The following is a 12,236-nucleotide window of genomic DNA, read 5'->3' on the forward strand; positions in this document are numbered from 1 at the left end:
TGGTCCAGGCAGCTGATGGCGTTGAAAGAGTGTCGTCTTCGCTACTGTCACGTTTAGTGGAAGAGTCTAGATTGTCGGTGATAGGTATTGAAACATTATCGTCTTTCTTGGAGTCTTCCTCTGGTTGTTGGTATGAATGTTGCGTTGACTCTGTGTGTGAATCATATGGAGACGGTGGCATATCGGAGAGACTTATTTCGGCCTTATTATAGACTGTAGTGATTTCGTCTTCGTTGCTTGGAAGCGGAAGTGTGGTGTGTTCCGCAGGAGAGTCTGATGTGCTGGCATCGGCTGCTTGTTCATATTGCCCTGGGTACAGGTACCCTGATTCAGACTTTGGTAACTCATCTGTGACATTTTCACTGCTTGCTAACTCTTCAGTGGTCCAGGCAGCTGATGGCGTTGTAAGAGTGTCGTCTTCGCTACTGTCACGTTTAGTGGAAGAGTCTAGATTGTCGGTAATAGGTATTGAAACATTATCGTCTTTCTTGGAGTCTTCCTCTGGTTGTTGGGATGAATGTTGCGATGACTCTGTGTGTGAATCATATGGAGACGGTGGCATATCGGAGAGACTTATTTCGGCCTTATTATAGACTGTAGTGATTTCGTCTTCGTTGCTTGGAAGCGGAAGTGTGGTGTGTTCCGCAGGAGAGTCTGATGTGCTGGCATCGGCTGCTTGTTGATATTGCCCTGGGTACAGGTACCGTGATTCAGACTTTGGTATCTCATCTGTGACATTTTCACTGGTTTTTAACTCCACGCTGAACGCAGCAGCTGATGGCATATTTAATGTGTCGTCTTGTTCACTATCATATTTACTAGAAATGTCGATTTCAGCACTATTGTGTATTTGTATATTATCTTCTATTTTAATGTCCTCTTCTAATTGTAGGCATGAATCTTGCGTGGATTGTTGGTTTGCATCGTATGGAAACTGTGCCGCATTGGAGGGATTAAATTCGTTCGTGCTATCGACCGTAGCCTTTCGGTCTTCATTTCTGTGTTCTGGAAATTTTTTGTCTTCCTTAGGTGTCTCATCGTATTGCTCTGGATACAAGTTTACTGATTGGGATATCTGTGTTTCATGTGAGACAGTTTCACTGCTTTCTGACTGCTCACTTGTCCAGAATACTGAAAGTGTTGGTACTGTATCATCTGTGCTACTATCATATTTACTAGAAATTTGCATGTGATCGCTATGAGGTATGTATATGTCTTGGCTGTGTTTTATGTGCATGTCATCTTCTGTTTTTATGTTATTTTCCGTCCGTTGCAACAACTTTTGTGTGAAGTTTTCGTTTTTGATCTTTATACTCGGTAGCTCTTTGCGATGATGTAATTCGTCCGGAACTTCGACAAGAGATTTATCGTCTTCGTGGCTTGGAATCGAATGTGCTGTGTTTTCTGGAGGTGACCCTTGTTTTCCATCTTCACTTGATGCTTTGTACTTTCCTGTATGCAGGTAAACTGGTTCTGGTTTTTGCGTCTGAGAGTTGTTATTTTCGCTGTTCCTGATTTTCTTTTCTGTCCAAACGTTTTCATAGAATGGTCTGATTATTTCTTGGTCGCCGTTGTTTTTTTTCATAGTCTTCAATTCGTCTCGTTCAGCGAAGCTTCCTTCCGTATTTGTTGCTTTGACGTCGTTACGTATGTGGTCGTCTTCCACGTATTTACTTGTGTTGTGATGGGTATAGGCTATTTTATCCACTGCTAACACGACTTTTTCATCGTCTTCATTGCTTGGGATCCATAACGTAGGATCTCCTCCATCATACATTTCATCGTCGTCTGCTGTGGAATTTTCAATGGAATCGTATATATAATCAACAGTATTGTCATTTTTGTTGCTACTTTTTTCCCCACTAATCAGTGCCCATGATTGCTTTTGTATTTCTTCGTGTATGCTCCGGTCGTTTTTAGTTGAAGCCTCTAATCTGTCATTTTCATGTGTGTAAATAATGTCATGTTTAGTCTCATCGCCTATTTGGAACTGTTGCAGGTTTTCATGTATTTTATGGTTTTCGACTACGGACGGTTCTGTTACTTTACTCGAGTGGCTCGGAACATTCAAAATGTTTATCCCTGACGTATCGTCATTCAGGCTGGGAGTCCACGAGATACGATCTCCTTCAACAGACATTGGTTTGTAGTCGCCGGTTGTTTTTCCATGTTGGCCCTGAGAAATGTGTACGTGATCATTTCCTTCTTCCTTTGAATCCTGTAACGTCTTTTCCATACCGTTCAGATCTTCCAGATACGCATCTGTTACTTCATCAGAATAGCGTTGTTCATTGTCATTTATTACCACCGATTTTTCGACAGCCTGACAATTGATACACGAGCTGCTCCTTTCCTCGTCGAACACTTCTTCTCTGTCCGCTGATGACCGCGTTTGAGACATATCCTCGTAGACATAATCTGTGTTTTCTGTGTGACCGTGGTAATTTTCTTTCATGTCTGTTAGAGGTCTATTCGAGTCTGTTATTGGAACGGCGTTTTGTTCTTCGTAGCTCACATCGTAGCGATTCGTCATTTCCCGGTTGTCTTTCAGAAAATAGTGGTTGTGCGCAACTGTCGTCTTTTCATATTGTGGTGTTTTATGGGAGTCTGCTATTAACGTGGAGATTTGTTCTTTGTACCGGACATCGTCTTCCCGAGAATAGTAGCTATGGGCAACTATTATCTTGCTTTCTTCTTCATTACTCTTTCTTCCAAGAGTGCTGTCAGGTATCTCGTCCTTGAGAGATGTGTGAAGCGCGTCCCCCGAGTAACCATCTTCATTATGATCGTCAGTTTTAGAGTACTCCGAGATAACGCTTCCTTTTTGTTCGACTGCGTACTTTTCTTCATAGTGGGGATGCCAAATGTCAGCTGGGTGAGTGCCATAATTATTTTTCACCTTTAGTGTACTTTCGTTTGTTAAGTATTCTTCGGCACTGTCTGTTGATTTTGTCCATGTCGCTGATTGGGTGCGAACATCATCGATTTTTATTTTATTGTCTTCTTTTTGGTACTGTATCCCATCATCGTCATCATAAAGATACGTGTGTGGACTATCATTTCCATTCCAAGTTTTGTATCTTTCGCCTCGAGTAATGTAATTATCGTTATTTCGGGTCCACTTGTCTCCTGCTAGTTTATGGGATTTTGGCTCATAGTTAACGTTTGTGCTTGCTTCCTTGTATTCTTCGTTTCCCCAGGACTTAACTGCGGGTCCATGATTTTCGTACGTTGGATGGCTATTATCGCCATAAGTGTTTCCTTCAAATTTGGTGACATGTTTGTTTATTTCCGCTGGTTTGTCTTTCTCCCTGCTAGTACCATCCTTTCGTTTGAACGTTTCGTATTTTTCATCTTGTGGTTTCCTCTGGCTAGCTTCATATTTTTCATGTGGGTCTTTCAGCTGGCTACTAGTGGCACCTCCTTCATAATTAGTATCCATTTCTTCATTGAAGTCATTTTCATGAAGTGGCAATTGTTCAACGTTAGGAAGCCTCCAGTAAAGGTCTTTGTCAATCTTAAGAACACCATTGTTATGAGTTTGCTTAATTTCACTGGGAACGGTGAACCAGTGACTGCTGTCCTTTCCTGTAACCATTGCTTCATTATCTTCATTATTTTGATGATTGTAATCTTTCTGCCAGATGGTTCTGACTGGCCCCATATATATATTATTATTATTGTTGATTCTTGTCTCGTACTTATCCCTTGATGACAATGTTTTCCTGTCATCTTCAGAGGACATGCGTGTATTCTGAGCAAGAGGTGGTTTTCCACCAAAATTTACGGAGGAAAGCACATCTCCGCTGTCACGAGTGGCATCTGTGTAAAAAGGTTTCATATTAGTGTCATAAAGTTTTATTTCTTGTTGTTCGTTTTCCTCCCAGAGGTTACCTGGAGATTTCTCTTTGAAGACTCCATCTCTGAGGTTAGGGTGACTCAGGCGGTGGCCGTCACTATGTTGTTTGTGTGTAGTAATGTCTTTGTCGTGACTTGGCAATGCTTCTACAACAGGAGAGTTCAAGAACAAACCATCATTTTTATAGTTGCCAGAACTGTCGCGGTATTGTGCTGGGACATTGTCGCCGGTAAACCAGCGCCTGCTTTTGTCGATCGGAGAATAGCGACTTAGTTTTGGTGTGACCTGCCCATTGTAGTTATTTTGCCATCTGTGTCTCTCTATATAGGGAGGCTCTTTGTGGACAGATTCCCAATTTGTTCTATAAGATATTGATTTTGTTATATCTTTATACACATTAGCTTCGTTTGGAAAATGTGACAATTTCTTCATATCCCTGGGTGTCCCGTGGCTTGTGTCCTGTTCCTCGACCCCGGAAACTTCATTCTCGTAAAACTGAGCCAGCTTACTGACTTCGTCTTCAACCCCGTGGGGTACGATTTTGTGGACAGACTCGTCTTCTGTCGTGGAAAATTCCGATTTGGCTGTATGTTTCTCCTTGTTAACAGCACTTAACGGATTCAACCATTTACTTCTTTCCCTAGGATCCCCACGGTTTGTTTCCTGAGTCTGGTCCTCAGAAAATTCGTTCTTGTATAACTGGAGCAGACTGCGGAGCTCATCTTGTACCTGATAGCTTTCCTTTGACATTTCCCATTTGGTTGAATCTTTTCTTGTGTTCACATAATTTCTAAAATTCGTCATGGATTTAATATCACTAGCTTCCAAATTATTTACGTCTTTGTTTTTGTGCTTAGGATAAAGATTGTTGTATATAAGAAGGGCTTCATTTAGAAGGTCTTTGTCTTCAGCAACCTCTGTCGGGCTGTCTCCAGTAGAAGCACCAGTCGCATGATAAGCACTGTTCAGGTCCGCTACCATACGCCTCCAGTCGGCAGAAGGACCTTCATGCCCTGCTGATTTCACGAAGTGTTTGTTTTTGTCGCCACGTGCACTATGTCTGTATCCGGGTATTGTCTTACCGCGTGCACGTGCCCACGGAGGCACTTGTCTGTGACCAAAACCCCTGCTTTCTCTGCGCTGGCGTTGCGTATTATCCTCGAGAAAAAACCCATTCCTCTCGCTGTCATAGTCACCAGTGCTGTATTGCCTGCTGCTGATCTCGGCCCCCTGTGAACAGTTGTCAAAACAACTTTTGACATAATTTCCGCTTAATATCACCCAGAGTTAAAAACTTTTGTGACGTAATTATATCCCATTGTGAAAATCATCAAGGAATAACAAATTTATAGTAGGGTTACGTTGTGTCTCTAGGAGGAAATAGTCCTCTAGATTTATAATTTCATAAAAAATGTATACGCATTTTTATTGTGAAAACCGGTTTCGCTCGAATTACACTGGTTTCCAAAAGTAAAGCAACAAACCACTATTTCCCCATCCTGTGTCTAATTCACGATGTAATCATACGAGGGTGATTCAAATGAAAACCTTAAATTTGTAATAACAAATCGAAATTTCGCGCCGTTATTTTGTAAGTTGGTAAGCGTGCTACAAACAGCGTACAGAATGGCCTGTAGGTGGCAGCATAGTGCACACGCACACATACCGTCGCAGTATCAGTATAAAGATGGCCGCCCCACTTGCGACTTGCACCACGGAAGATCAGCATTCTGTTATTCGGTTTTTGGGTAGTGAACGTGTGAAACCTATTCAGATTCATCGTCGAATGAAGGTTCAATACGGTGATGCATGTTTACACAGCAGCAGGTCTACGAATGGAGTATGAAGTTCGCAAATGGTATGACTTCAGTGGAAGATGCTCCTCGTCCAGGTCAGGCACAACGAGTTGTGATTCCACAGAACATTGTAACAGTTGAAGCCATAGTGGAGGAAAACCGCCGAGTGACACTGAATGACAATGCAGCATGTTTACAGATTAGACATGGGTCAGCACACCACATTGTGCATGATGTGCTCCAGTTTCACAAAGTGTCTGCAAGATGGGTGCCACGGCAGCTGACTCCTGGCATGAGAGAACGACGTGTTGATGCTTGCGAAGAACTTCTTCGCCGCTTTGAACGAGAAGGTTATGGCTTCCTTACAGGAATCGTTACTGGGGACGAAACCTGGGTTCACTTCCACCAACCGGAAACGAAGAGAGTGAGCAAGGAATGGCGCCATTCCTCATCACCAAAACCAAAGAAGTTTCGAACAGAACCGTCAGCAGGGAAGGTTATGCTGACTATCTTTTGGGACGAAAAAGGGGTCATTTTGAAGCATTACACGCCTAGACGGACCATTGTCACCAGTGCATCATACACATACCTCCTAAAAAATCATCTGCGGCCTGCAATCAAATCAAAGCGACGTGGATTGCTGTCAGCAGGTGTCCTTTTGTAACATGACAATGCAAGGCCGCACACTCCCCGTACAACAGTTGCAACAATCACAGACCTGCATTTCGAGTGTCTTCCTCATCCACTATACTCACCAGACCTTGCCCCAAGTGATTCCCATATGTTCGGCTCACTCAAAGACGCAATGGGAGGAAAGAAGATCCGTTCTGATGAGAAGCTCACGCGGTGCCTGAGTGGTTGCGCGGACTACCAAAAGAATTTTTTCTAACGGAATTTATGCATTTTGTAAGCACTGGAGGACTTGAATTGAGCGTGGGGGAGATTATGTTGAAAAGTGATACAGCTTTGTGGCACTTCTGCACAATAAATATTATTTTAAAAAATATGTAAGCTTTTCATTTGACTCATCCTCATACAAACTATCAACAGATACCCGTACGAAGGTGTCCTTCACGGAAGATGGCATTCCGAAAAACGGACAACCACACCATTGATGACGTCAGGGCACCTATCAAACGGGATACTGTTTGCGGAGTAATCCCATATCCACAGTCGCTGTGTACACAGTCACAGACGGTGCAGTATGGCACAGAGAAGACCCTACCATGCTCTCTGCGGTGGAGGGCCATGGGAAGAATGGAAGCTGGACAGTAGCAAACTCATGTGGCCCGATGGCTTAACATGAATCGTTCTGTTGTTTTTCGGACATGCCGAGAGTTTATAGCGAATGTTTGTCTTGGTGTCCTCCTTGTCCCTATGTGTGTTCATCTCGCCTTCTCTTTTAGGCTGGAGATTTTAGAGTGTTGAAGAGTGGCTGGCTCATTCTCTTTTTATTCTTGTGATTAGCAGTACTATTCTAATAACTTCCATTACTTTTCCTTGTAGTGTACGTTCCCCCCTTTTGGTTACCTCCTTTCGGTTTTACTTTCCATGTGATTCCTCTTTAGTTTTCCGCCCTTTTCCTTTCCCTGACTCCTTTTGGGAATTGTTTTAACTTGAGTCTAGTTTGCATAAGGAAAAAGGGGCTGATGATCCTGTAGTTTGGTCCTTTTATACCCCAGACAAACCAACCAACCAACCGAAACTGTATGCTAAAGACCAGGGCAGGGCCGACTGTGTGTAACATCAGAGAGGACTGTTATTTGGCTGTAAGGGCATGACGGTATCACTTTATTACTGCACGGCAACCAGCATCTGACGTCGCAGCATCCATTGGACGTGTTCTATCGAGGCAAACGTGCGGAAGACTTCGGCAGAGTAGCCTTTACTGTCAGAGACCTGCTGTATGTGTACTTCTAACGCGACTTCACGGAAGGGATCGTCTAGAGTGCAGCCGTCAACATGCCACATCGACAGTCGAACAGTGGGCCAACGTTCTTTTGACAAATGAATTCCCGATTGGTCTGGACAGGGATGCTCGACGGATTTGCATCTGGAGGGAGACCAAAACGGATTTCGGGACCCGGACGTTATGGATAGAGACCGATATCGAGGAGGATCCCTAATTTTGTGGGCAGGGATTATGTTGACCACTCGTACACCTCTTCATGAAATTGTACGGTTAAATCGGCAGGGTTTAACTGCTGTCAGGTATCGTGACGAGATCGTGGGACCTCATGGGCGGTTGTTGTGAGGTGCTGTGGGACCAGACTTCGTATTACTGGACGACTATGTTCGACCTCAAAGAGCACGCGTGGTTAATATTTTCTTGGAAGCGTAAGATATTGCATGCATGGCGTGGTCTGCTCGCTCTCCCGATCTGAATTCCATAGAGCACGTTTATGATACACTAAGGACACAGGTTGCATCACATCAGCATCCACCATCCACTCTCCAAGAGTTGCGAGAGCACTGAATGGGCGTTATTGGTTCAACATGATGTTGACGACATCATTCACAGTATGCCCCGTCGTTCCTCAGGCCTGTATTTCTGCGAGAGGTGGTCACACCGCATACTTACATTACATTTATCGTTTTCCACGGATCCCTTTTTTTCTTTTTACTCAGTTCATGGATATTGTACAATTCCAATGCAGACAGAGTTATGAGCTATAATCCTTGTGAAGATATTCATCGATGGAATAGAGGGAGTAGGCCAACAAGATGTTCTTTAATTCACTTTGAAACCGATCTTTATCACTTACAAGACCTTTGATATGCTCTGGTAAATTACTGAATATATGAGTACCCATGTATTTGACACCTTTTTGTACTAATGTTAAACTTTTATAGTCCTTATACTGATTATTTGTGGTTCTAATACACTCCTGGAAATGGAAAAAAGAACACATTGACACCGGTGTGTCAGACCCACCATACTTGCTCCGGACACTGCGAGAGGGCTGTACAAGCAATGATCACACGCACGGCACAGCGGACACACCAGGAACCGCGGTGTTGGCCGTCGAATGGCGCTAGCTGCGCAGCATTTGTGCACCGCCGCCGTCAGTGTCAGCCAGTTTGCCGTGGCATACGGAGCTCCATCGCAGTCTTTAACACTGGTAGCATGCCGCGACAGCGTGGACGTGAACCGTATGTGCAGTTGACGGACTTTGAGCGAGGGCGTATAGTGGGCATGCGGGAGGCCGGGTGGACGTACCGCCGAATTGCTCAACACGTGGGGCGTGAGGTCTCCACAGTACATCGATGTTGTCGCCAGTGGTCGGCGGAAGGTGCACGTGCCCGTCGACCTGGGACCGGACCGCAGCGACGCACGGATGCACGCCAAGACCGTAGGATCCTACGCAGTGCCGTAGGGGACCGCACCGCCACTTCCCAGCAAATTAGGGACACTGTTGCTCCTGGGGTATCGGCGAGGACCATTCGCAACCGTCTCCATGAAGCTGGGCTACGGTCCCGCACACCGTTAGGCCGTCTTCCGCTCACGCCCCAACATCGTACAGCCCGCCTCCAGTGGTGTCGCGACAGGCGTGAATGGAGGGACGAATGGAGACGTGTCGTCTTCAGCGATGAGAGTCGCTTCTGCCTTGGTGCCAATGATGGTCGTATGCGTGTTTGGCGCCGTGCAGGTGAGCGCCACAATCAGGACTGCATACGACCGAGGCACACAGGGCCAACACCCGGCATCATGGTGTGGGGAGCGATCTCCTACACTGGCCATACACCACTGGTGATCGTCGAGGGGACACTGAATAGTGCACGGTACATCCAAACCGTCATCGAACCCATCGTTCTACCATTCCTAGACCGGCAAGGGAACTTGCTGTTCCAACAGGACAATGCACGTCCGCATGTATCCCGTGCCACCCAACGTGCTCTAGAAGGTGTAAGTCAACTACCCTGGCCAGCAAGATCTCCGGATCTGTCCCCCATTGAGCATGTTTGGGACTGGATGAAGCGTCGTCTCACGCGGTCTGCACGTCCAGCACGAACGCTGGTCCAACTGAGGCGCCAGGTGGAAATGGCATGGCAAGCCGTTCCACAGGACTACATCCAGCATCTCTACGATCGTCTCCATGGGAGAATAGCAGCCTGCATTGCTGCGAAAGGTGGATATACACTGTACTAGTGCCGACATTGTGCATGCTCTGTTGCCTGTGTCTATGTGCCTGTGGTTCTGTCAGTGTGATCATGTGATGTATCTGACCCCAGGAATGTGTCAATAAAGTTTCCCCTTCCTGGGACAATGAATTCACGGTGTTCTTATTTCAATTTCCAGGAGTGTATTATAATCATGTGTTGCACTATTTTCTGCAAAATGAAACGTATTGCAAATGACAAATGACATCAGTGAGTATATGTACTGAGAAGTAATAGTTAGAATATCAAGTTTCTTTAAGAGTTCTGTGCATGATGATCTAGTACGGACACCAGATATAATTCTAATTTTGAAAATGTTCTCTTTGTGAGAGGAATTTCCCCAAAATATCATTCCATAACTCATTAGTGAATGGAAATAGACCGAATAAACTAACTTCTTCCTTTTTGAATCACCTATTTCTGCTATCATGCGTACTGCAAATGTAGCTGAACTAAGGCGTTTCATTAAGTGTAGAGTCCAATTTATGTTGTGGTCAATTTGTAGCCATACAAATTGGACACTGTCTACAGTTTTAATTTAATTGTTTGAATCCATTATATGTATAGGGTCAGGTATTCTTTGTGAGGTACTAAAATGTATGTAATGGCTCTTGTCAAAATTCAGTGACAATCCATTTGCTGTGAACGCCCATTGATACTTACAAATATTTCATTAGCTGATTGCTCAGTGAGATCAGAGGTACTGTTTTTTATACCACTACTTGTATCATCTGCAAATAAGACAAAATTTGCATTTTGTGACACTGCATATGGAAGGTCATTAATATATAATAGGAACAACAAGGGACCTAAAATAGAGCCCTTGGGCACCCCTTGTCTGATGGTTTCATATTTTGAATGACTGTTATTATGTGCTAATCCTGATACAAACACACACCGTTTTCTATTAAAAAGGTAGGATGAGAACCATAAGCCTGCTACTCCTGTTATCCCATAATATTTTACCTTTTATATAAGGTTATCATGCTTAACATAGTCAAAAGCTTTAGCCAGATCACAGAATATTCCAAGTCGTAATAACTTTTGATTTATTGATTCTAACACATCATCTGTAAAAATGAATATAGCTTGATCAGTTGACAATCCTTTCCGGAATCCAAACTGATTGCGAATGAGAATATTTTTCTGTACTAAGTGTTTATAAAGTCTATTGTATGTAACCCTTTCAAACACCTTTGAAAATATTGCCAATAATGAAATGAGATGGAAGTTTTCCACTGATGATTTGTCTCCTTTTTTTGTAATGGTTTGACAATAGCATATTTAAGCCTATCTGGAAAATTACCACTGGGGAGAGATTCATTACATAAGTGACTCAGTATGTCACAAAGTTCTGAGGAGCAACATTTAATTATGGTAGTGCTGATTTCATCATAACCATTGGAACATTTGTTTTTAAGAGAGCTAACATTATTGAGATCTCCTTCGGTGGGGTTGGATACCGTTGAATTTTGTCAACATTCTGTGGACTGCATTTTGAAAAATATTTTAAGCTATCTTCTGAGGACCTATGCAACCCTACGTTGTCTGCTACTGAAAGAAAAAAAGTTTTTGAAAGTGTCTGCAATTTTGGAGATATCTATAATCAACTCATTATTTACATTTAAGATAATTTCCTCGCCTGATTGGTTTTTCCTGTTTCGCTTTTTACTATGTTCCATATAGTTTTTAATCTTGTTATTAGCGGCATTTATTTTTTCTTGAAAATAAATACATTTTGAGGTTCTGATTACTTTGTTTAGAATTTTAGAATATGATTTGTAATGTGATTTACTTCTGTAGTCATCGTTTTCCCTTGACATTAAGTACAGTCTTCTTTTTGTTTTGCAAGATACATTTATTCCATTTGTAATCCAAGGTTTTGAAACATTTAATCTATTTGCTTTGATTACTTTCTTAGGGCAGCAGTTTTCAATGTGACCTATGACTGTATTAGAGAAATAGTTATATTTTTCCAGTCTGTATTCCTCAAACAGTTTTTTATACCTTCAATTCCTGTTACATTTATTATTCGTATAGTTTCCCACTTCCTGTTATTAGTTGAATCAGACCCCACTATACAGAATGTAAGCAACTGGGCATCATGATCTGAAAGGCCATTAAATATTGGATTTATACTACGACTTGCTAGTGTGGTAGTATCTATGAAAATGTTATCAATAGCAGTGCTGATGGTACCTGTAACCCTGATTGGAAACTGTACTAAGGGAATGAGAGTATAAGAAGTGGTAAGAGACTCTAGTATGGATCTTGAGTAACTATCCTCCAGAAAATTTAAATTAAAATCTTCACTTAGTATGAGTTCATTATTTTTAGAAGTTAAGAAATTTAATACTGCATCAAGCTGTTTAGTGAATAGCTGGAAATTACTATTTGGTGCCCTGTATATTGTGACTATA

This window comes from Schistocerca nitens, chromosome 2, assembly GCF_023898315.1.
Source record: "Schistocerca nitens isolate TAMUIC-IGC-003100 chromosome 2, iqSchNite1.1, whole genome shotgun sequence".
Lineage (NCBI taxonomy): Eukaryota > Metazoa > Arthropoda > Insecta > Orthoptera > Acrididae > Schistocerca > Schistocerca nitens.